The sequence below is a fragment of the Mus pahari genome, chromosome 1 (assembly GCF_900095145.1).
Source record: "Mus pahari chromosome 1, PAHARI_EIJ_v1.1, whole genome shotgun sequence".
Classification (NCBI taxonomy): domain Eukaryota; kingdom Metazoa; phylum Chordata; class Mammalia; order Rodentia; family Muridae; genus Mus; species Mus pahari.
In genome coordinates this window covers 142,051,770-142,079,118 of record NC_034590.1, presented here as the reverse complement: position 1 = coordinate 142,079,118, position 27,349 = coordinate 142,051,770, and the positions used below count along the sequence as shown (strand labels likewise).

At 40.1% G+C, this 27,349-nt stretch overlaps 1 pseudogene; it reads left to right on the top strand.

Annotated features, from left to right (window-relative positions):
* The first annotated feature begins 15,577 nt into the window (after window positions 1–15,577).
* LOC110333117 lies at window positions 15,578–16,124 on the top strand (annotated as a pseudogene).
* The last annotated feature ends 11,225 nt before the right edge of the window (window positions 16,125–27,349 follow it).

Genomic DNA, 27,349 nt, shown 5'->3' with positions numbered 1-27,349 from the left:
TTGGTTGGTTGGTTGGTTGGTTGGTTGGTTGGTTGACTGGCTGGCTGGCTGGCTGGCTGTTTGGTTGGTTGGTTGGTTGGTTGGCTGGTTGGTTGTTTGATTCAGTACATGTATTAATCAGTGGTTACTGAGTCTAAAGGAAAATGATTAATGGACTCAACATGACTTTCCAGAGTCAGTGTTTCCTAATAGTTCTGAGTAATTATAAATAAAAGATGGAGGGGAAACTACACTCTGGCTTGATTACTAAGGCAAATATCCCCAGTGAATGGTTCAGGGACACAGAATGTAGAATGGCTCCAAAAGTGACTTCCAAGCAGGACAAAGTGAATCTTATGAGGAACTAACAAGAAACCAAGGGGAAGAAATGGTTTATAAAATCACTGATGTGTGTTCACTAAAAGGGCCAGTGACATGAAGATGGTAAACCCCAGCTGAGTAGTTTCTCAAAGTTGAAGAACAGGATGATTTTGCATCCTGTGACCCTACTGAAAAATTGCAAAGAAGATCATAAGTGCAGTTTAAAATAGAAATCCGTTAGTTTAAAATTCATATAAGTGCTCCATTTTGGATTTGATACTGTGATGTTAATAAGAAACATAAAGTTTGTTATTAGGAAATATACATTGAAGTATTAGGAAATAGAGAAGCATGAGTTATATGATATATTAGCTCATGAATTAAAAATAAAGTGGAGACTGAATGACGTCAGGTTAGATGCCATGTCTGTGAGATTATGAAATTGGATAAGAGAAATCCCAAATATAAAGCCACCAAAACAGAAATAAGAATCAGAGAAACAGAAATAAGACTTGACTGGATTTCTCTAAAAGGAAGCCAGCTGATATTCCTCCACAGTAAGCTGCTTACAACACCTGACCTCAGATAACACTACAGAACTATCATGTCAAAGACTGGCAAAAACCCAGATGTAAAGATAAATGAAATGTAATTGAGGACCCAGCAATTGACCTGCACAGCTTTAGTCATCTAACTTTCCACAAAAATGTCAAAAATCAAACACTGGGATAGCCTATTCAATAAATGGCATTAGTCACCTGTATATCCACCAGCCGAAGAATGAAATTAGCTCCATTTCTCTCACCTCCCACAAAAATAAACTCAAAATCAAGCACACCCCTTAATTTACAACCCCAAGTGCTAAATCCACTGACAGAAAATATACAGAAAACAGCACTTCAAGATGCAGGCCTAGGAGGCTAAAGAGATAGATAGCTCAGTGCAAGCATGAAGACTCAGTTCAGATCTACAACAACCATGTAAAGTTCTGCAAGATATGGCAGATGTCTGTCAAAAGGCATGGTGATGGGCAGAGAGGTGAGTCCCCATGACTTGCTGGCCAGCCAGTCAAGCCAAAACAGTCAACTTCAGGTTCTGTGGAGATGTCTCAAAACTAAGATGGCTAAAGATAGAGGAAGATACCCTATATCAAACTCTAGCCATTGCTTGTACACATATGGATGAGCACACTTGCACATGCACTCACACACACACACACACACACACACACACACACACACACACACACAAAACCACTGCCTGGAATATACCCAAATAAATATATCCTACCCCAAGGATACTTCCATACACATTTATAACTGCTGCTCTACTATTCGCAATATCGAGAAAGTGGGCCCAGCCCAGATAATCAAAAGACTAATGGATGGTCACCAAACACAGCTACTGTTGCATATGCCAGTAAAATTTTGCTGAAGGAACCCTTATATAGCTGTCTCATATGAGGCCATGCCAGTGCCTGGCAATATAGAAGTAGATGTTCACAGTCATCTATAGGATGGAACACAGGGCCCATAATGGAGGAGCTAGAGAAAGTACCCAAGGAGCTGAAGGGGTCTGCAACCCTGTAGGTGGAATAACAATATGAACTAACCAGTACCCCCAGAGCTCATGTCTCTAGCTGCATATGTAGCAGAAGATAGCCTGTTCGGCCATCACTGGGAAGAGAGGCCCCTTGGTCTTGCAAACTTTATATGTCCCAGTACAGGGGAATGTCAGGGCCAAGAAGTGGGAGTGGGTGGGTAGGGGAACAGGGCGGGGAGAGGGTATAGGGAACTTTCGGGATAGCATTTGAAATGTAAATAAAGAAAATATCTAATAAAAAACGTGGTACATGCATACAATGCAATTTTATTCAGCAATAAAGAAAAGTGGGATTTACAGGAAAATTAGTGTGATTGGAATTTATTATCTTAAATGAGGTAGCCAGACTCAGTAGGATAAATATCGCATGATCCCTCTCACAGGCAAATCCAAGCTTTTAATTTTTATACTTGTGAATTTACGTGGACGTGAGAATGGGTCCATGAACTTCAAAGGGGACCATGACGGAGATAAAAGAGTTATTTTAAATAAAGGAGATGGGAAGGTAATAGAATATAAGTGGCATGAAAGTGCAGAAGGGAACCCTGGGAATAGAAGGGTAAATGTTGTAGGGACATGGAGATAGGGGAAGGAATTGGGAAGGAGGGTGACCCCAAAGTATGCACGAAATGCTGAAGTGAAACCTGTTACTGTCCATCGTAATTAAAAAACAAGCAATGGATGATAAAACTAAGGTATCATATATCATGTAAATACTTCCTTAAAATGTGTGTATAGAATAATTGCATGTCAATTACTTATGTAACTATATAAAACAATGATTAGAGCTACAAATTCATTAATGACATCACTACAATATAAAGACGGCACACATATGTGTAATATGTACTTATACATGTATGTATGTATGAAGAAAAATTACTGGAAATTTCTATTTTGCTTGTAAAATTTTTCTCTTAGTCTGAAATTGTTTCAAAATAAAGTCCTCTTGAAAATGTAACAAACACTGAGCATGCTCTGTTGTCTCGGGACTCAGGACACAGAGGTCGGAACTGTAGTCGGGAGAATTTTACTTTCTTTAATTGATAAGGTAACTTGAGCCCTACATTCCTGGTCTATAGTAGGGACTCATTTATTTGATGACTATGTAAATGAGTGAATGTCAAATGGTGTCTCCCGACCTATTTTCTACTACTTCCTTCTAGTTGCTAAATATTTTTTGTCATAGGATAGCTTACTATGCTCATCCTGGAGAAATATTTTAGACTAACATCTTGGGGGGTATGAATTTTCCTCATGCATAAACTCCCTTTATTCTTTCCTTTCATCTCCGCTGACTAGAAAGGGGCAAGTTCAACATCAGAGCCCAGAGCCTAGAAACCTAGCATAAGTTACTGTCAGATTCATGGCAGGGTCACATCTCTGTTGTCTTTGAGAGCAATGTGTAGACTTTGAAGTCTGTGTTTCTTTAGTCAGTTTACGAGAAGGATGGGATGAGACTACGAAGAGGGGAAAGCAGGCATGGAGGAACTACCACTGACAAAGAAGAGACCTGGAGAAAACCTGCCCCAGACAGGAGCCTCTGCCAGTACAGTAGCCACATGACCCTGCCTAGGAACTCAAGAGCTTAGGCTGGAAGATATAGGTTTGAAGGCCAGCTACATTCTCCGGCAAAACAGACTTTCAGTAACAATGAAGGAGTAACTACTACCACAGCTGGCCAGATATTCTGGTAGCAAAGAGGAGAAGGCGGAGGAAGAAAAGGAGCAGGAAGAGGAGGAGGAGGAGGAGGAGGAAGGAGGAAGAAAAGGGGGAGGAGGAGGAGGAAGAAAAGGAGCAGGAGGAGGAGGAGGAGCAGGAGGAGGGGGAGGAGGAGCAGGCGGAGGAGGAGGAAGAGGAGGAGGAAGAAAAGGAGCAGCAGGAGGAGGAGAAGGAGGAGGAGGAGGAGGAAGAAAAGGAGCAGGAAGAGGAGGAGGAGGAGGAGGAATGATTACAAGTTTGTCTTACCTGTCCCTGTGGTCAAATGCTGCTGGATGAATGTATCCCAAAACCCCAGAATGCATGTAAAGAGGATGGGCAGGCCAATTGTCAACAGGATGTTTGTAATGCAAGTTTCCCAAAGAATTAGTCCTACCTAAATAGAGATTTATTTATTTATTTATTTTTTTGGTAAGGACTCAATAGGTTGAGTGGCATGTCAAACAACAGAATATTAATAAGAATTTGTATTACATTTTATATTTGCATAATAGTTTATAATTATTGCCCAAATAATTTATGGTTCCCAAAGGCCTTCTGATATACATTAGCATTATCTCCATTTTATAAACAGAAAAAATGTAATTAACTACAGTTATATAATCTGCTCCTGACTCCAAATGTAATGAGCCATTGCTTTCCTAAAATGGAGAAATCACCTTATAGTATATTTCAGAGTCATTTTAGTACACACACACACACACACCCAGATATTTATATATATATTCTAATATATATTAGAATAAACATATAGTATTTAAAATCTGCTTTTCAGACTAGATATTTTCTAGGCCTGACTTATTTGCCCTCATCAGAAACATTTTGACTAGCACTCAGGTGAATGGGGGAGTTTCTTTCCAATCCCAACGTCTCACAATGCATCCCAGCTTTTTCTACTCTGCAATTAGAACTTCAGTGCTCCCTGGAAGCAGCAGTTTGAGGGGGGAGGTAGGAGGGAGAGGCTTCCTGTAGAGGTCTAGAAGTCCCAAAATTGGTCTAGCAGTGGCCTGGCCCGTCCTTCACCTCTCGTGTACTGGTGTTTCCTGCTTCAGAAACTCTACAGCAAAGGGCATTTTCTTCTCTTGAATGGCCACTCTTGGTTACACAGGAGCAGACTTTCTCTAGTTAACTCATTTCGTTCTCTCCTTCATCAAAATCATCAAATAGTTCCTTGCCACCCCAAAATGCTAGCCTGGGCCAGTGCATGCTAGCTAAAATTAGTCTGAATCAAGCATTTGGTTTTCAAATACTTTAATAAGAAAATAGAACAATTAAGTAAATTTCAGGAAATAAAAATGTTCATTTAATCTTCACAATAATTGTTCGCTTGAGTTTATATTGCATATTTACTAATATATTTATATAAATAGTGCACTCGTCAGTAAAAATATATTATTGAATTATTCACATATTTTTATATCTAAAAACATACATGTTACACATAAACATATATGCAAATATATTGAAATATTCTGTATAACATATATGATTTATATGTTGTTTTGTGTTAATATATAAAATACATACTTATGCATAAACAGTATCATGTAATCTATAAAATATGTACAAACATAAATATATGGTTAACATAAATATATGGTCAACATAAAAATACTTTTCAAAAATATATGGTTCATATAAATATATGAGATTTGTGTTTATTTGTGGTACTGGAGATTGAACCTAGGGTCTAGTGCATAATATACAAGCACTCTCTCCCTCCGAGCTGTAGCTCTAGAGCGTTTTTTCATATTTAAAGCATTCAACACAGGGGTTTACTAAGTTATCCATCGTGCATTGCTCTTCTTGTCTCAGTGTCCCTGGAATTTCAGGAGCAAACCTAAGGCCTCCCAAATAGCAGCTAAGTACTCCAGCACTGAGATGTCTCCCCAGTGCCTATTTAAACACTTAAAATCATATGTCTCGACTGCAGTATTCTCTCTGTTTCAACCAATATGCTAAAATTGTATTCACTGCTTCCAAAAATACTCCAGTCTCTCCCAAAGAACCCAACCAGCAACAAGGGCAAGCATCTTATTCGAGCCCGCTTCAGAAAGGAAAACAGGCCCTGCAGGACAACTGTAAACTATAGGGGAGAAAACAAAATGGAGATACGCTTTGGGAGAAACAGGGAAGTTCTAGCTGTGTATCCCTCTGTAGCCTACAATAAATAATTTTCAGTTAAGGCAATGCCTAGATGAGTGGTTGGGTTGTGGTTAGTTTACTATATTAAATCACTAAGGACAAAATGCACTTTTGTATTTTACAGAGGATGGGTTCTCATCTTAAAAAAAAAAAAAAAAAAAAAAAAGAAAAGAAAAAGAAAGATTCTAAAATATCAGGATGATAGAGCTTTCCATGGTATGTTGTTCTTTACTCGAAACACTCTAGCAATTCAAGATTTTGGCCTTATTTGGCCATATCTCTCATTCTTGCCAAGTATGTGTGGTATTCTGGGGATGTGGACAGAGATCCACAGGAACTTGGCTGAGACCTCCACATGTATTTTTACCTTCAGTGGCAAACAACCAGGGTTCTAACTTGCTCCACCATGTAGCACTTACCATTGGAACCACAGGAGGCCCGCTTAGTGTGGTCCTTCATGAACTGAAATTAGAATGTTTGAGTTTCTTCTCCTCGAGATTCATGAAGAAGGACATCATGGGATCTAAAGTAGAACAGAGCCTGGGAGCTACACCTCTCATTTAACAAAAGAGGAAAACTTAGTCCAGTGGGAAGATGGGCTGGGAAACCTATGATTCCGTTAGAAAGGAGATCATTAGAAAGGAAATTCCAGCAAGTATTGGCCTTCTCATCTGAACATTGATGCAATTGCCAGGAGAAGTCCACAATGTCCCTACCACATCCCAAGATACCACTATATGACGCAATGATGCTATGGAAGCATAAAGGTGATTTTACCTCAATGCTTTACATGGAAATGTGGGATTTAATCTTCTTTTTCCTTTAATGAAGGCGTAAGTGCTTGGGCCACTCTACAAATGGGTAGGACAGCATCATTGACTCCACTGTCTGTCACCTGCCAGTCTCATCTCCTGAGTAGTGGATTTGAGTCCATGTAGAAGACTCATATCCTGTAGAATAATCCAGTGCTGCTTAAATTTGCTTTCATTTCCCCTCACCCTCAAACCATTGGAGGATAGAGGATGGAGGGCTGGCTCACTGATCATGAGAACACACTGCTTTTGCAGAGGGCCCAGGTGACCCACATGATGGCTCACAATGGTCGGAAACTCCATTCCAGCAGATCTGACACTCTCTTCTGGGCTCTACGGGCATCAGAAATAGACATAAGTACACATCCGTACATATGGGCACTCACACATACATGCAAAAATAAGAATAAATAAATGTAAAAATTATTAGAGGATGAGAGAGTCGTGGATAACAGTGATTGAGTCTTGGTTTTGTTGCTTTGGGTGGTAGTGGTTTTGTGGGGGTTTTGTTGTTGTTAATTTGTTGTTTTGATTTTGTATGTATTTCTCATGTTGTAGCTTTAGCTTGCCTCAAATGCTCAATTCTCTTGTCTGTGTGCAAGGATCATGAGTGTGCATCACCAGATTCAGCCCTCAGTTGATCGTTTACATGTTTATAAAGAGTAGGCATGGTACAAAAACTACTGACACATACTGACAGCCTTCCTCTCATGTTTACTACTATCGAAATTTCAAATTCACACAGAAAAGGGAATGAGGACAGAAGAGAAAAGGGCACGAGCTCTTTTCTTTAATACATTTTGACAGTCAAATAATAATGGGTTCACTATCAGACATAATAATATTCCAACTACCAATGCTTGAAATAAACTGCTTATTTTACTAAAAGTAGCCCATAGTAAAATAAAACAAAATTCTGAACCCAAACTAGCCATACCGAACTACACGGTTATTTACTTTTGAGGAGTACACCAACTTTTTCCTAACTCCTTAGTTACTTTGGATAACTTGCCCAGGACTTGCTGTTCCCACATTTCCATTGCTAGCACTTGGCATCCAGCTCATCCTTTCTGGAATACTTTTGACCCAACAAAGCCTATTTAAGAAACCCTTCCTAATTATGCAGCTCTCAACCACTCCCCCCCCCCTTCTGGAACTCCACTCTGCGTACATATGGCATCCTTTCACAAATTGTATATTCCGTGTGTTTTGATAGAGTCCATCCCTCATTCCCTCCTCTCTTCTTCTTCTCTATTCACAACATCACCTTTCCCTTCTAAATTCTTGTGTTCTGCCTTAAAAATAAACAAACAAACAAAAAACAACCTCACTGAGGCTAGTTAGTGTTGCAGGTGTGTGAATGGTTACCTACTCAAGCATGTGTAGCCTCTCAGGGCCCGGAATCCCTGAAGAAAACTGACTCTACCTCCCACAACAGCCATGACTTGCCATAGCTTCTTAGGCAGGGATGGGACTTCATGAGCCACTTCCAAATCCACACTGGGGTTTTGGCTAGCTTGATTTTTTTTTTCACGTATTGTGCATACAATCCTAACCACTCTGACTTCATGTGTGCTATCTCATACCTGCCAATATTGTGCTGCTGTGCACTTCTCCTTCTGCCTCTCAGAATCTTTCCACATCATCTGCCATGTCTATCCGAACCTCGTGGGAAAGGTGTGCGACATAGATATTCCACTTAGAGCTGAGCTAGTCTCTCATTCTCTCTACGCTGGCTGTTTGTGGGTCTCTGTATTAATCACCACCCTCTGAAAGAGAGGCTTCTCTAATTGGGTTGGGAAAGGCACTAATCTGTCATTATAAAGATGAGTACTTATGGGGACGTTCATTATTATGGCCATTGAGCAGAATACTAATAGTAAGTTTTCCCCTAGGGCCCATGACTAAGAAGCCAAGGGTTTTTGTCCTAGTTAAGACTGCTGGTATGTGTTCAGTCTTGAGGAATGGGCCCTAAATCCAGTCCAAAAGTGGTTGGTTACTTCTAGATCAACTGTGCCATTATCTCCCCAGTAGACCTGTGTTACCAGATAACATGTTATTGTAGCTCACAAGGTTCAAACTGGGTATGACCGTTGGTTTCTGGTATTCTTCATATGTCATTTGTTATTCTTATCTCTGCTTGGGTCTTCTGCCAGTGGTAGGTGAATTATCTCGTTAGTACTTAGACCCTCTATCAACAGGAGACCCTTAGTATTTGGATGAAGTGGCACGAAGCTACCTCAGGAATATTCTCTCCCGGCATATGAGATGAAAAAATTTCATATCCACTTTGCGTGGTTTCAGGAAGAATAAAAATAGACCCAGCACATCCATTATATCCATTATATTGTGTTGAGGAGAAAAAGAGTTTACCGTCACACCCACAATATGTACTTTGTTGCTTAACTCTGCTCTTAATAAAAATACAGTCAGTGGGCCCTTTTATGCTTTCTATCTTGAAACACGGACAAGCACCAGTGGAAAAGGAACCACACCATACGTATTCACCTATTCTAGTCAATGATCTAAAGGTAAGCACTTACCAGACCAAGAACCAAAAAAATGAAGGAAAGTACTGGTTAGTGAACCTTGTATATACCGTTCAGAGATCAAAGGGGCCAATGAACAAGGATCAAAGTGTGCAAGGGGGTCAGAATGTCACACTCTTGCAATGTGAAGTTTCTCACGATGTGGAATAGGAATAGCTTCATCAGAACCACTCTGTTCAGCAGTTGCAAGGGGTGGGGGATCGATGAAACAGTGAATTGGGAATCTGTGGTCCTTGCATCCAAGACAGCCATGTCAGTGCCTTTGCCTGCTTTCAGAGGAGATGGACTTTTGGAGAAGACCAGCCTTTGCTACAGGTGTGTCTCTTTAGTAACGGTCACAAAAGCACTTTGTCCAAGCAGCTGTCCAACCACTGTTCGATTAACCTGGGTTTCCCAAAGTCCCAGTGTGTTGTGGGGTTTGCTCACTGCAAGAAAAATAATTTCTCTGCTACTTCGTTAGGCACTAGAAATTTAGAGGAAAAAAAACATTCCTTAAAGCAATAACTCCCCAACTCACAGAATTACAGAAATTGAAGTGGCGGCGATCTTGATGTCTGGGTAGTGCATTGCAGCTTTTTACCATGGTTTCACACATTCATTTGCTCATCAAGATCTTATTTAGCCTAGTTGAGAAAATTTTCACCAAGACACAGAGTTGGTAATAGAGTAAGGACTTGTAACCTGGTCAGTTGAGTGCAATAAAACCTCTCTCTCTCTCTCTCTCTCTCTCTCTCTCTCTCTCTGCATTTTTAATGTGTGTGTGTATGTGTACAAGTATGAGCAAGTTCCAGCAGAGGATAGAAGAGGGTGTCAGGTTCCCTAAAAATGAAATGACTTGTCATTTTCTGTTCCTCTGCAAGAGTAGCAATTGCTCCTGGTGACTTAGCCATCTCTCCAGGCCTACGTAATAAGAAATTTCTACACACGGTAACTCACAACGTTAGAAACTTCAGGGGAAAAGTAAGTTTTGTGATATTGCTGAACACAAACATTAAGGAACATAGGCAGGAACAGCATCTCCACGAAGAAATTAGAATGTTTGGTGCTTGGATCTGAGCAATGAACTCCAGTCAGGCCACGCTAGGGATGCGTCGAACATCATGTGTGTGCACATCTTTAAATTTTAGGCTCTGTGTTTACCAATCATCACCTTCTGTTAATACGTTCTTTTCCCTGGAGTGTGAATAGCTTACCAGATTACTACTGGCTTTGTTTGTAACCTCGTTCCAAACATGATTTCCTGAAAGGAGCTCAAGCCAACAATCTTCCCTACAAGTTATCAATTAGAGTGGCTTCTTCCTACATGAGGCATAATCGTCCATTATTTTTCCTTGTAATTTAATTTTGCTGTCAAGTTTAGGAGGACTCTAGCCATAACTCGCCAGTGTTCATGATTTTGAACACTCTGTTTCTTAAACTTTGCACTTATGAATTTATTTTAAGCTTCTTTGCTTAGGTACCCCCCCTCCCCCGGTTTCTTCCTTTGCACATAGGTTTGCATTGTAAAGATTCTAAATTTGAGTTGCCCTTCTGTGATGGCTGGTCTTGGTTGTGAACTTGACCATGTCCGGAAATGGAGGGCACACCCGGCACACCCGAGACCTGGATCTTACGGCAGGAGGACACAGAGTTTTGATTCGGATCTTGAGGCTGAATGACACACACCTTTAATCTAGACCTCGAGGCACATCTTTAATCAGGGCCATACCTTCTGCTGGAAGTCAATATAAGAACAGTGGAAGAAAGAAGGGTTCATTCATCCTTAGCCTGCTTGCCCTTACTTTGCCAGCATATCCTTTTCTTCACTGACATTGGAGCCTACTTCTTCCTGGATTCCAGCTTATCCAGCTGAGACACCCAGCTTCCTGGGATTGAGAGACTACTATATTCTTGGACATTCCGTTAACTTTTGGCCATTGTTGGATTAATTGAACTGCAGCCTATAAGTCATTCCAATAAATTCCCTTCACACACATACATATGCATATATGTATACATATGTATATATCTATGTATACACATACATAGATATATACACATGAATATATTGATATGAAATACATATGAAAGAGAGAGAGAGAGAGAGAGAGAGAGAGAGAGAGAGAGAGAGAGAGAGAGAGAGAGATTCATTCTGGAAGTTCTGTGACCCTAGAGAACCTTAATACATCTTCATTTTAGAATCTCACAGTATAAAATTTTGCTGTTTTTTAAAAACTATTTTTACAAACAGCTGTTTATACTCCTTTTTCTCACTCTTCCATTCTCCTATGTGATGATCAATCTTTCTCATTTAGCTTTAAAACAAACTTGCTCAAAATTGAGGCTGGAGAGATGGCTCAGTGGTTAAGAACCCTTGTTCTTAACAAGTTCAGTTTCCAGCCCCCACATGGTGACTCACACTATCCATAACTCCTTCCAAGAAACTGGATGCTCTCTTGTGGAGTCTGAAGGCACCAGGTCTGCATGTGATACACAGGCACATATGAAAGAAACACACACACACACACACACACACACACACACAGAAAATCTAAAAGAAGAATTCTTGGACATTAGAGCCCTTTCAGGAGCTGAGTTTGTGGCATGTGGGTTTTCCAGGGTTCTTAATACATTAATCTTTCACTCTCCCTGGCTGCTGTTGTTTTTGAAATAGCCCTAAATATTCCAAACTTTATTAAAAAGAATTTGAAGCTTAGTGGTACCAGTGAGAGTGAAAGCCAGGGCACTGCACGGCTTATAAGAGTAAGAAATAATGAAGGAGGCCAGATTGAAAGACTGCGGAGTTACTGACCAGCAGGAGGGGCGATACAGTCAGGGGAAGCACAGTTTCCCAGTGGCAGTTAGCCCTTGGTGACCAAGGAACAGTTCAGGCAGCTGACAGAGGGCTCCCAACACCAGAAACACAGGAAATGAAGCGTTTCATCTGTTTCTGCTTTCAGATCCCAAGTCTGCAGACTGGAGCAAGAGGCTATGTTAGACTCCCGAGTAAAATCAGGGCCATCGATGTTCTGGTTGGGCTTTGAATGTGACTGGGTCCCTAGAAGGACAGATATTCCAAATGACTAGCCAACTGACCTCACAGAATGAGCAAAATCTGGAGACCCTTCTCAGCCCCAAACTACGGAGAGCTGCAAGAAGGGATTTCTGCCTTCCAGGCCCATCACGGATGCTCTGGATGAAGTTCTGCCTTCCAGTGGGGCAACTGTGTGAGGCCCATTACGGATGCTCTGGATGAAGACCATGTACCCTTCTATTTCCTTCTTTCTAACAGATTGTTTGTATACATGAGTGATTGCTGCTTGTAGGTACGTATGCCACAGGTGTGTCTTGTACACCAGTGAGAGCACACGATCCCCTGGAATCAGAGTAACAAGCAGGGTTTGATGATTAGCCATGTGGGTGCTGGGATCCAAGCACTAGTCCACTGTAAGAGTAGCAAATACTCTTAACTGCTTAGCTGTCTTCCCAGTCCTGATCTTTCCATTTATATGAGGTGTGTTGTTGTTCTCCTCCTCCCCCTCCCCTGCCTCCTCCTCCTCCCCTCCTACCCCTCCTCCTCTCCTCTGGTTTGAGTTTAGTATCTTCAGTTGTAATCTCTGCTCACCGTGTGAAGTTTGGTCCAGTTCTTCCTGTGCACATATAGCACGCGTCACTGCAGTGTCTCTTCTCGCCAGTGATTTTCTTCATGCTTCACTTTCCCTGGTCATGAACTCTGGGACAGTGAGTACCTTAGGGATCTGAGGACAACATTCTGGTATAGCTGTGGCAGATGATAGATAGGATGGGGGTGATGGCTCAACCTATTTTGCATCTGCCTGCAGGTAGAAATCCAGGATACCCCAGCTCTCTATAACACTTCATAAGGATAGGAAAAGCAGGGAGATATGGTGGATGAGATATGAGATTTCATATCCCAGCATAAGGTGACGCACATAAGGACAGCATATGGATTCCCCCCTCCTTTGTTCCCTGCCATGGAACAATGAAAGCCAGCTGCTTCAGCTGGGAACAGTTAGTCCAGGAAGTTCGACTGTCCCTAGAAATTCCCTGTGGACCTGCATGACTTGTCTGTGACTAGCTATGTTTTTTCTGTCCTTTGTTTAATTCTTAATTTACAATTATCCTATACTTTAAAATGCATTTCATTTTCCTTTGAGTTATTTCATATATTTTAATGTCAAATGTTTAACAGTCCTGTTTTATCTTTAGAACTTAATTACATTTCACTTTTGTCAAATTTTTTTTTAACATAAAATTTTTTCACAATATTTTGAATTTTTATTCATCTAAATTTATTTCTTTCTAGCTGTATTGTCTACATTTTCTGAGTCTCAATTGTTTTATTTATTCCTCATTTGCTTACTTGGAAAATGTTTATTAATTTCTTATTTGGTGTTAGAAAACATTATTTTATATATCTTTGCATATCTTTGGACTAAGTTAGGCCTTAGATACAATCTACTTCCTTCCCCACAAAATATTCTGTTCTTATTCAATAATACCTACATAACATTATATAATTGTTAATGTTTTATCTTAAAGAGTCATTAATCAGTACTTTTCACCCTGTGTTATGAATTATAAATTCACGTTAGTTTTCTATGAACTGTCCGCTGGTACATGAGGCTCTGAGAATATACATATCTGCGTCTTTTATAATTCCTGTTTGAATTTGGTATATATTTTATGCATTACTAGAAACTCTATAGCTATTCCTTTGATTTTTCTCCCTGGCTTCTACTGGAGGGACTGTTTCCCAGATGAAGCAAGACTGGACAGCAGCAGTGAGTTAGCGTATCTTGGACATGTGCCTCAGAAATAGCATAGCCAGTGTGCATCACTGACAACCCTCCCCCCAGCATGGGGGTCTTCTTAGATGAACACCAGGCTTCTTAGAACCTGGAATTGCGTTTCTTAATCATTTATTCATTCATTCATTAAACAAATATTTCTTAAAGGTTTTTTCAGTTTCTATGAGAGTAATATCAGATTTATTCTTGTAGATTTGTGTGTGTGTGTGTGTGTGTGTGTGTGTGTGTGTGTGTGTGTGTGCTGATAAATCTCAGATCAAGCTGCTTTCTTTTCTGCCTTTACTGTGTGCAGAACTGCTACAGGATTTGATTTCTAGCTCTCATCTTAGTCTATGCCATATTTTTTTTTATGGAAAGCCCTCCTGCCGTATTTTGGAATCTTGTCTAAGTAATCAGACACGTGATTTCCAGATTTCCTTTTGGAATTTTCATCTCCATTCTGTTTAGGAATTTATCCTCTCTTGAAGAGCAGAGTATCGGGCCTGTCTCATCAGGCAATGTGGCCACGGTGCTGCTGAAAACTGCTTCAGAAAGAAGCCAAATGTGACACTTTCTCTTAACAGGCCCCCTTTTTAGTTTCTATATTTTTTTTCTGGGTTAGTGTTGAATCTCAAATGGAATTAGCAAGCTTTGTAAGTCCTCTTGATGACTTCCATAGATGACCCTCTAAGTGAACAGTTCTCACCTGTGTGCCCGAGGCTTTGATCATCTAGGGCTATAAGACTTTGCTTTATGTATAAAATGCTCCTCCCACTACCCTCAACTGTCCCTCTCCACAAGACAATGCACAGTTGGTTGGCAACTGCCAGCAAATGACACCAATTGCCACCAAACTTCTAGCTCCTCAGAACAGCTACGGACTGAGGACTGAACGAACATCACTCACCTCTCCAACCCTCAAGCTCCTGTGGCAAGGATGATCTGTCTGCATCATCACAGGCTCATTATGTTTAAAATGGGAGCACAGAAGAAAGGGAGGTTAATTCGGGCTCAAATAATTGAGGTCAAGTAGTCTTAGCAATCTACTGAGAGAGTTTGAAGAAAACAATAAAAATAAGAGGAATGCCTTGTGCATTAACACTTTGTAATCAATGATCTCACAGTTTATTTGAGAAATACTTCTCTAAAAAGTCTTCACTTTATAGAGCTACTATGCATGCATCCAGTAAGAGCTGAATTGATGGTTTGTTTGAATAATCCCTTGGCGTATAATATTGTTGGAAAGTTTTGATTATATTACAAAAAGAAAAGTCTACTAAAAGCAAACATCTTTTGGGGAATTCAAATACAAGATCATCGACATATATTGGTCATTAATAAAAGGGGGCAGGACAATCAGTAGCTATAACTGAAAACCAATAATAGAATTTTAATTGTCCAATAGTGGGATTTTAATTATGGTTCTAGTTATTGTTTAATTGTTTTTATTTAGATTTACATGAATATCAAATATTAAAGAGACAATGTATTTAAGTTTGCTATGTGAAATTGTCATCAGGTTGTCTCAAAGCTCAAAAAAAGCAATCTTACTTCTGTTGTATTTTCTCCATGATTATTTTGGGAAAGTATTACTTTCAAGGATAACCCTTAATATTTTTTGTAAGATAGGCTTGAGAGGCTCTTCCTGTAAGCTGTGAAGATGGTTCGCTATTCTCTTGACCCAGAAAACCCCACAAAATTATGCAAATCAAGAGGTTCAAACCTTCGTGTTCACTTTAAGAAGACCCAGGAAACTGCCCAGGCCATCAAGGGTATGCATATCCACAAAGCCACCAAGTATCTCAAGGATGTCACTTTAAAGAAGCAATGTGTGCCATTCTGGCGGTATAATGGTGGAGTGGGTACGTGCGCCCAGGCCAAACAATGGGGCTGGACACAGGGATCATGGCCAAAAGAGTGCTGAATTTTTGCTGCACATGCTTAATGCAGAGTAATTCTGAACTTAAGGGTTTAGACGTAGACTCTCTAGTCATTGAACACATCCAGGTGAACAAGGCTCCTAAGATGAGCCGACGAACCTACAGAGCTCATGGCCGGATTAACCCATCCATGAGCTCCCCCGCTACATTGAGATGATCCTCACTGAGAAGGAACAGCTCATCCCAAAGCCAGAAGAGCAAGTTGCACAGAAGAAAAAGATATCCCAAAAGAAACTAGAGAAACAAAAACTTATGGCCTGGGAATAAATTCAGCACAAAATAAATACAGATAAAGTTAAAAAAAGAAAAAAAAAGATAGGCTTGAGAGAATTGTGGCAATGAGTCACTCATCTAGACTGGGCCTATTGGATGTTTTGTGAGAAAAAGTTATGTGATTATATTTAGAAATATAGCTGCCTAGAAGCATGGAGAGGTGACTCAGCAATGAAGAAAGTTCTGCTCTTGCAGAGAACCTGAATTCATTTTCAACATCTATATTGAGCTGCTCAAACTGCCTGTAACTCCAGCTCCAGGAGATCCAACACGCTTCAAGGGATGCTGGCACCCAAGTATTAAAAATTATGAGCATATCTTTTGTTGCCCCAAAACTTAACTGCTAGCAAGTGCTGGTGACTGAAAGCAGAGACACATATTCTTTACATTACATGTATTATATACAGGGAGAACAATATGAGAGAATTTAAAGAATTTATTTTTTTGCACTTTAGATAAGAGTCTCATACAGCCCAACCTGGCCTCAAACTCATTTTGTAGGGAAGGGTGACCTTGAACTTCTGACCCTCCTGCCCTTACCTCTCAAGTACTAAGATTACTGGCTGTCCCACCACATCAAAAACAGCTTATGGGCATCAGCAGAGCATGCTAACAAGCACTCTACCAGCCAAGCTATACCTTAGCCTCAGACTTTTTACTATGATAAGAACATTTTTTGAGAGAGAGAGAGAGAGAGAGAGAGAGAGAGAGAGAGAGAGAGAGAGAGAGAGAGAGCAATTGCTTGGGACATGATTAGCATCACAGGGTGTTTTCAGATGATATAACCCTGAAATAACATCAGCAATACTTAGTGCCTACAAAGTTATCACAGAGGCAGCATATACTGTAGTTAATTTTATAGTTATGATCAATGCTATGTTTGTGTTTGCTTCTCTCTACCATACATTGTGCTGTGTATTGTCTACATTTGTATGAATTTTAATTTTTATACTAGATATGGTTTTATTTTGTATCCATATGCAACAGAATAGACTTTCTACATGTATTTTACGTATTCAAGAAATATTGTTTTCTTTAACTTTTAAACTATTTCTTCATTTTGCAGTCCATATGTAAACTTTTCTAAATTTGCACAAAGCTTCAAAAGCCAAATTCCTGTATAAGTGGACCCACACAGTTCAGTCCTATGTTGTTCAAGGGTCAATTGTACATGAAAATTTATCTCAGGGATACAGTTACTTAGCATTTTAGTCTCAGAACTAAATTTTGTAGATGTATAACTGATAGCTACAAGATGTCCTCATTCATAAATTAGTATCTACTGTATTTTGTGTATATATTGTCTTCTTTTACATAATTATATATCAAGTATACATTGAATCTAATAAATACGAATTATTTTTCACTCATTAGTAAGTTTTAATCTCTGAACCTTAGTACAAAATTACTTAGATGTTCATTCATAAAATATCAAAACTTGAAAGTTTTATAACAAAATTCAGAACAAATGAAAGTACAGAATGGGAACACACTACACCAGAATTCAGGAGCTGGGTTCTAGTCCTGGCTTTTCTGACCTAATTACTGGGTAAGCAACTTAACTGTTCAAATGTCAAGTTCTTCAGTCCTGTGTCTAAATTTGCATCCGTTTCAAGTTTCTTTTGCAGTACGGAACATGGAGACTTTCCACCATCATGAGTAGGATCTGAGACAGTTGGCACAGAAAACGAGGGTTTGTCCGTGACCTCTAGGGCATATGCTAGATCACCACAGGAATGAGCAAGCACTGAAGTAGCTGCTCATTTAGTGGCCACCAAGGATTAGAGAGAGGAGAGGGAGCCTGGCATCATCACTACCTGCAGGGGCGGGCACATGCTTAACTATCTAACTTGGTTCAGGGCATCCCTCTGATGACAACCTTATAATTTCAACCATCTAGGTAGTCAATGCAGCGGTGTTCTGAGGATATCCACTGAAGGTCCAAATTAGAGTCCTGAGGAATGACCTTTTTTTATTTTGGTTCATTCATTTTTTATTTTAAAATTTTCATACAATAGATTTTGATCACATTGCTACTCCATCCAATTTCTCCAAGAGCCTTACCATCACCCTCTCCACCCAACATCATGGGCTTTCCTTCTCAAAACAAAACAAACAAACAAAACCAAAAGCAAAACAACAACAAAAATCTAAACCAAAACAAAGTGGGGGAAAATGGAGTTTGTTTTACACTAGCCAACTACCCCTGAGCATGAAACCTGCCCTGGATTACGGTTGACATTGGAGAAAATTCTTCTTTCTGTCTTCTTCCCAGCAGATATTTAACCGTATTTGATTAATACACATCCATTACATTTGGAAAATAGGGATAATAACTTAGGGTATAGCTGTATTCTCCTCTGCATCTGTCAACTAAGGCTTTGGATGTTATTGCCTTTTATGACCTGAATGATGTACGAATTCAACTGAACCATACTTTATACTATATAAAGGATATACTATAAGGATGGAAAGGATTTTGACTGGCATTTGAGAGCAAGTTAAATTGGAAAATGGATTTAGGATCATCATCATTGCCTTGTTCTAAGCATTTTCCTACAAGTGTGTCTCCAAAAGCTTAGCTAAGACAGACTCTGGAACTCAAATGGTAGCCTTTTCAGAATTCAAACTTCAGTCTCATGAAATGAAACCCACGGCTTAGAAAAAGAGTAGCCAAGGGTCTGCCGAGATGAACTTGTTGACATGGGGGAGTTCAGTTACCTGTACCAGGTCCACAGAGTTGCTCACAACCATCCCTAACTCCAGTCCTCAGGACCCAACGCCTCTGACTTCCCAGACACCAGGCATTCACACATTCACATAGTGATTATACATACATGTAGCAAAACACTTCTACACATAAAAGTTGCCCATACCAAGAGTCATGAGATTGTGTCTGGAAATGTTGTGTGGCTCTGGGCCATATAGTGTGTAGAAATTACTCCTGTCAGATCCATAGCTGGGCTGCTGGCTTCCAGGGTCATTTGCATCTCTGTGTAAACAGGTGTACAAACCATACCCATTTACCCTGTCCCTGTTCTCCTAAACTGAGGTGTTTAAGTTCTGCTAGGTCATATACACATTTCTTATTTTATAGATGGTTGCTAGTTACGGTTTAAAAGTAGTCTGTACACATGTGAAATATAACTCTTCTGTCATTTTGACCAAAGGATGATGGTACAGAGATGCTGCACTAGCCACTTCTTTGCTCTGACCCTACAGATTGATTATAAGACCAACCTCTGGATTCCCAAACATTAGAGGCCAACTCCACACAGATACAGTTCCCCACAAGTAGTTAATGTTCAGATCATGATGAAATCCTGGTAAATAACCCTTGGTACTTTCAGAAACTTAGATTTTGAGAAAAATACAAGTGCCTGGATGTCCTGAAGTATGCTCGTGTGCCCTGGGGTTTGGAGGTTCTTGAGGAGTGAGGTAAGTCAGTTGAATCAGAAGTCTCTCGCCGAGTGCCTCTCAGTCTCTCTCAGTGGTTTTTGTTTTGTTTAGTTTTGTTTCTCTACCCCTGCCTTCGTCCGACTCTGCCATTGCCCTTCTAGCTGCTTGCCTCTGTCTACAAAATTAAAGGGAGGAAAATAAAATGCATGCATTTCGGGTGACTTCCTGGTGAGACCCCACATGGTGCGCCTCCCACCCCTACCCCCACCCCTCCCCCACCCCACCCCCATGCAGCGACCTGAATCACAAGCAAAGCCTAGTTTAACTGGCTCTTTAAAAAAAAAAAAAATCCATAGTTCACAGTGGGTGTCCTGGCAGCTTTCTCCGCCTTTAATTTGACATTCAATTGTTTTGCTATGTTTTAAAGTAAAATAGGGCCTTGCTGGCAAATAAAGCCTCAGGAAACCTCAGGCCGATTAAAAGCATAAGACACCCGGACCATCAGTTTCTAAAAGGGATATTCCCCCTAGTCTCTTTTCGAATGTCCCGTTTGGATTATTCAGTGAAACACTTACAAATCATGGTTCCAGGAAATATTCATGGGCCCTTCCTGCTCCTGCCAAACATGCAGGAAGTGGTTGAGAGACATACAGGCTTTGCTCTGGAAGACCTCTCCTGGCAGAAAGCCAGGCTTGGGGTGGGTGGCATGTGGGTGGGTGGATTAAGGGGTGGTTCCTACAGGGATTTGTCCTTCGCTTTTCAGGCTTGGAAATTAGTCTTGTTCTGGTTGCCCTTAACCAAAGCTATATTTTTGCTTTCTATCAGTTCATAATTACATACTCCTTACAAACTGAATGATATTTATTTATTAAACACCCCCTTAGAAGGCATACATAAGTGATATCTTGCAGTTAAAAAATAAAACATGTTATTATATGCATATATACATTGATTTTAGTTTAAAAAAATAGCTATTTTTTATTTTTACCTTTCTGGTTTATGATTTGGACTACTTTGTGGAATGTAAAAGGACCTTATAATTTTATATATATATATATATATATATATATATATATATATATATATATATAGAGAGAGAGAGAGAGAGAGAGATAGTTTTATATATATATATATATATACTGACTATATGTATGTAGTTTTGACTAAGAGAAAATATATAAGTATGAATAGGTTATATACTTTAAACACAGTTTTTTTAACCTATAGAAAAGCTTATTCTGATTTCTACAATGATCTCTACCTCCTGCCATTCTTACTATAAGGAACTGTGTGAAAAAGACACCATGGCTTGCCTTTAACTAGTAAGTACACTGAGGAGCTCTCCTTTCCATTGAGGAGTAGAAAAGAAGATGGCGCCTGTCTTGTTAGAAGGCCAGCTGCCTTGCTGAGTAAGCCTGTTGAGGAAGCAATGACTAAAGGCAGCCATCATCCACCCCAAAGAGCAGAATCCTAAAATCCTAGTGAGCTTCTGGGCGGATGCTGTCTCACAGGCACCCTGGGAGGACCAGGAATCTGCTCTGGAGAACTGGAGTGCTGCTTTCTGAAGAGACCTAAGGCAGCACAGTCATGGAGTTTCAGGACCCACTCACAGGAAGATTACAACTCTCTCTCTCTCTCTCTCTCTCTCTCTCTCTCTCTCTCTCTCTCTCCCTCCCTCCCTCCCTCCCTCCTTCCCTCCCTCCCTCTCCCTCTTTTTCTCTCTCTGATTTACTACTGAGCCTCTGGGGAGAGTTTTGGTCTCTATTCTAAATCCTTAAAGTTCCAACAGTCACTTCATTTAAAATTCACCCTTATTTTATTCCTGTAAGCTTAAAAACAGACTTCTATTGGTTATTAGTTTCCGTTCTAGATGTATGCATTTATTATGTTATTTTTAAAGTTACTATGTAAAGTAATTGCTTTTGTCTTGCCATTCTCCTGCATATATGCCAGTGTACTTATTCTCAGTCACCCCTCTCCCCACTGCCTCAAGTAACTGCAGGTTCCTGCTTACCTGCTTCCACTCCCAAACAGTCCCCTCTCACTTTCCCTTTCCAAACTCTCCTTAAGATCTCTCCTTTCTCTTTCATAGCGCGTGGTCTACTTTCATACTCACCCTCATGCATGCATGCATGCATGCATGCGTGTGTGTGTGTGTGTGTGAGAGAGAGAGAGAGAGAGAGAGAGAGAGAGAGAGAGAGAGAAAGAGAGAGACAGAGACACAGAGAGACAGAGAGACAGACAAACAGACAGACAGACAGACACAGAGACACAAACACAGAAAGAAACAGAGAAAAAGAAACAAAGAAACAGAGAGAATGACAGAGAAATAGTCAGGAATACAGGAAGACAGAGAGACAGAGAGGAGACAGAGAAGGACTGAAAGAAGGAGAGACAGAGAAAGGGGAGAAAGGGGAAGAGACGGTGGGGAAGGAAGAAAGAATGAGAGGGAAGGAGAGGGAGAGAGACTTGTCTAAGTCTGGCTTACTTTACTTAACATACAGATTTCCTCTTCTATCCATTTCTCTGCAAATGCATAATCTGGTGTTTCAGAATCATTTCATCCTTATGGGTGAAAAACATGCATTGTGTATGTGCTGTATTTCTTTATCCATTCAGCTGTTGATGAACATTAGTCTTGCTGTTTCGTAGCTGTTGTAAGTAGTACAGCAGTAAGTGTGACTATGCATGTGTGTCTGGGCTGCGTCCTCTGGCTACACATCCAGGGTTAGTTTAGATGGCTTATATGGGAGTTCCATGTGAGAACTCACCATACTGATTTACTCAGTGACCACCCTAGTCTACACTCCCACGAGCAGTGCATGCTGGGTCTCATCCTAGCCTGCATTCCTCCGTGGTTTCCTTGATGATAGCCATTCTACCTAAGGTGGAGATGCAATCTCAAAGCAATTTTAATTCGCATTTCTCTGATAACACTTAAAAAAATATTTATTGACCATTTGTATTTTCTTCTAAATTTTAATTTTTTTGGAAATTAGTTTACAGAACAAATAGGTCTCCATATGGGATATTTTCCATATGTATTTCATTTTGATTGATTCTCTTGCCTCTTATTTTCCTACCTGACTGACTGCTCACTTCCCCACTGTACACTTTTGTCCCAGAATTCCCTTCTGTTTGGTTACGTTGTCTTCCCTATCCTCTTGTTAAAGCCTCTATTTTTTTTTTTTTTTTCTAATCACATAGGTCCCTCACTAGTTTCTGGACCCATATTCACTCTCCCATCTGGATGCACATATTCAGTTCATGACCCATTTCCTTGTTGGATGACTTTTTGGTATGTGAAATTTGAGTTCTAAAGATCCTAGACTCAAATTCATTACCAGGCATGAGTGAGCAGATACTTACATGATTGCTCTTTGCTTCTTTTTTTTTCTTGCTATGAAAAATATTTTATTTATTATGATTTTTTTTAAATCTATATATTCCTCTCCCAAGGCCTAGGGAACATCACAGAAGAGAGGGCATGAAAGATTTGAGAGCTGGAGAATGTGGAGGAGTGCCATGAAATGCTGCCACCCAGATGTGGTACCCAGCAGTCGTGGCTCCCTGCACTAGAGTGGGCCTCTTAGCATCCCACAGGATAAAGGAGGCTCCTGGACCCCTTCCTGGTGACTTAGTGGCTGTTAAAGGTTATTAGTTGCTGGAGGAGGGAGTGTCACACTTTCTTTAATGGTATAGCCTTTAGAACACTAGTTGGGCTCATTAGTGATTCTAGCGAAAATGATCTCTCTTTTTCTCATTTATTATAATGTTGGCTATGAGGTCTTCATTACGTTGAAGCATAGTATTTCTATTTGTAGTTTCTTCATGACTGTTTATCATGAAAAGTTTTGAAACTTTATCAAAGGCCTTTTCTTCATCTACTGAGATGACCATGTGATCTCTGTCCTTGTCTATTTTTGTTTTATTGTATGTATTAGTTTAAAAATATTAAACCAAGTTTTATTCTTGGGATATAGCTAACTTGGTCGTCAATTATGACATGAGTGTATTCTTGAAATTGGGTTGCAATTGTTCTATTGAGATTTGTGTGTGTGTGTTTGCCTATGTTTAAGAGGACAGTTGGTCTATAATCTTTTCTCTCTGTGTCCTTATCTGATTTTATTTTCAGTTTAATATTGGTGTGATGGTTAGTCCTGGTTGTCCACTTGACTACATCTGGAATAGACTACAATCCAGAAATGGAGGGCACACCTGTGATCCAGATCCTGAGGCTGGGAGACACAGGTTTCTGACCTGGATCTCAACTACTAGATTCTTAGACTTCCCATCCACAGCTGCCCGTTGTTGGTTAGTTGGACTACAGACTGTAAGTCATTACAGTGAATTCCTTAATATATAGACATTTCATAAGTTCTGAGACTCAAGAGAACACTGACTAATACAATTGGATTCATAGAATGAGCTTTATCCCTGCTTTATCTTGTAGTATGAGATTTGGTACAACTTGGCAGTAAATCCATTCAGTCCTGGCTTTTATTTTGAGGGGAAACTTTGTATTACTGCTTCTATTTCTTTACTTGCTATGAACCTATTTCTCTGTATCTTGTTGGTGTATTTCTTTATCTCTCACATGTATCTAAGGAACTTATCCACCTTTAGCTTTCTCAGCTTGTGATGTATGTTTTTTACCATAAGTGTATGTTTATGTTATTACTATGATTCTTTTAGTTTCCCTCACTCTTTAGGATGGGAACATATATGCATTGACATAAACAGAGGCATTCATTTGTCTGGCAAATTTAGCTTCTTGGAACTGAGCAGAAAAGTCTCTGACATAATTGAAAGAGTGCTCTCTGATTACTTGCCTTAAGTTTCCTCTCTGAGCCTTGGTCGGATATTACTATCTAGTCTTTCTTTTTTACTTTGTCTCCTCTTCGCCTTTCCCTTCTCTTTTGTCTAACAAAGACTCATTCAGCCCTAGTGAGAAGGTAACATTGTATCGATGGTTGAGAAGGCAGCAATGAACCACACTAGGTAGAAGGCAGGGATGAACCACACTAGGTATGATCTTGCTTCAATTATTGTCTTAGGAAGTGTTTGGTGATCAAGTGTTTTTGAGAAGAAGTTACATGACCATTCATTTAAAGCAGTCATTACTAGGGAGGATTTAAGCTGGCTTTAGTGGCCAAAATCACTTGCTGGGTAAGCTTGCTAACCCAAACTTGAACTCTTCCGACCCCAGCTTACATACATACATACATACATACATACATACATACATACATACATACATAAATAAATAAATAAATAAGCTGGATGCAGTGGCCACATCTGTAACCCAAGCACTCCTATGTAAGATGAGAGATAGAGACAACAGAAACACCAAGAGAGTTGTAGGGCAGCTACCCTGGAGTACACAGTGTCACAGTGTGGCAGAAACAAGAGAGACCCTGATTCAACAGACACAGTGACCCAGGTCTTCTGACCTTCCTATTTGCATTGTAACATGTGCACACCTGCACTGTACACACACACACACACACACACACACACACACACACACACAGAGAGAGAGAGAGAGAGAGAGAGAGAGAGAGAGAGAGAGAGAGAGATTACCTGTTTTGCTTTGATTCCAACTCCCATCTTTGTGACCTTGTGTGATTTACCAACTCTTTTATGTCTCTGTTTCCCAGCCTGTTTGATGGAGAAATCATAAAATTGAGATGTTGCCAGTGGGGTGATGTTAAGCAGAAGGCCATTAGCAGTTGACTACTCCTCCCCCATAGTCTAGCATTGAAGTCCATTGAAATGTGCAAAAGCAGCCCCAAGCCTCTGGGTTTTGTAAGAAACCAACAAGTGAGAGTCTCACCAGACCAAACACCAGTCAGTTCTTTCATCTCCTACTCTGAGCGATAGACGTAATAAGTTACCCAATCCTTAGACATTTCATTTGTAGGTGTAGCAGTACAAATAAAATAATGCGGGGGATAACAGCTTGTAGAGTAAGGCTGGTGGCATTAAATTGGTCAGCTCAGGGAAAGTGCTTTAAATAGAGCATGGGATACCACTGTCCTTCTTAATAAAAAAAACTAAAAAAAAGACTCATGTTAAGTCAGGAAATTCTTTCCTGTGGAGGTAAAGAGGGTAGCCAAGACTCGACACACAGTTCCCTTTATGAAGGTCCTTGAGGATGAGGGGAAAGTGGGCGGCACATACTCATTAGCTATCAGAAGCACATCCCACCGTGAGAACTACAAACCGAAGAAGGCAGAACATTGTTACAAAGTAGACACATAGCAGAAAACAGCCATCTCTAAGTTGTCAGCTTACATCACAGGAAGATGCCTCTGTTGGCCCTACAGGCGCCACTAGCATAACTGAATAAATGACTGCACCTAGGACATGTGTTACAAGTGGCAGACAATTCAGTTCCATCATGTTGCCTGCCATAGCAGAAGTCTAGAGGAAAGAAGCTTCATGGTGGCTTGTGCTAACCACTCAGCGCTACTGCTCGCTGGGTAATCTTCATCCTGATCTGCTAGCTCCTAGTGTGGGAAGGAAGGTGGTCTGGGTTTGTCCTGAATTAGCCTGTTTCAATAGCCTATTTCGTAGCTCCTCCTACGACTTAACTGAGAGCGAGTGCCAAGTTCTGGTGATGAACTCCCAGGATTTCAATTGTATCTAGAAAGATTTCAGAGGACTTTCTCTCTCCCCTCAGGAGTCTCAAAAGTAGGGTCATTCTATAGCCTGATGGCCTCGATGACATAGAAGCCACTACTGAGTCAATTACATGTGGGTTAGTGGAATATTGCTACAGTGTCCTAAACTCCTTTGCTCATGTTCAGTGCCAGTAAGGTAGGGTGTAACACTAAGGTAGGAATTTTTCCCGACAGAAGAATAAATAAGTATCCATAAGACCGATCTGTATAATGATAATATAAATAAAAGACAATAAGTGAGAAATTCTCCAATTTTCTCAAAATTCTGTTTAAAAGGGATTCATCTCACTTATTTTGGATGGTTGCATAAATAGAACTTTTTTTTCCCCTGTGATGCCTCAATAATATTTCTAAGTCCTCCTTAATTAAGTTTTGGTTAAGAAATTCATGAGAGCCTCCTGGCCAATCCAACAAGGAATACATTTCCCGAAATGACAAATGAAGCAGTGAGGCAGGCATTCCTTTTATCTCATCTCGTTATTTTTTAAGTGAGCAGAGCATCAGCAGCCACATGTAGGTGAAGGTGTGACAGCTGTAGCTTCTAGCACGATAGTAACTTTATAATCCCTGATGTTTAGTCAATTTAAATTAAAGTGACTATGAAGTATTGATAAAGTCCTACAAAACTAAATATAAATGGATAGAGAAGCATGTAGAGACTCAAAGAAAGATTCACTCCTGGATTCCCTTTGCCTTTTGCAATGAGTGGGAAATTAGCAGGTCAACTGGAAATAAATATGAAGCAAGAACAGAAGGCGGCAATATCCTTTAAGATGCAGAAGGTGGCCGCTAATGGATTAAAATCTATTAGGTCATGTGGACTAATTCAAAAGTAGATTCACAGTGATGTGTCATTGTGTCTTTGACAGCCAGCATTCCATAAATGCTTCCCACAAGCCCATTCATTCTCGACGTTAAACAGTTCCAGAGATATTTCAAAAAGATATTTTTCTCAGCACATGAAGAAGTCTAGAGTTACAGCATTATGAAAATGTCCCTTGGTAGATCCATGTGTTTATCATTTGCTGGAGGGACATTTGTGTCTACAGTTTGTCTTTTTGAGCTGCATATAGGTGGTCCTGACTGAGCATGCCATGGCTATGAGAAATGTTAATTTACTGAGGAAAGCTTTTG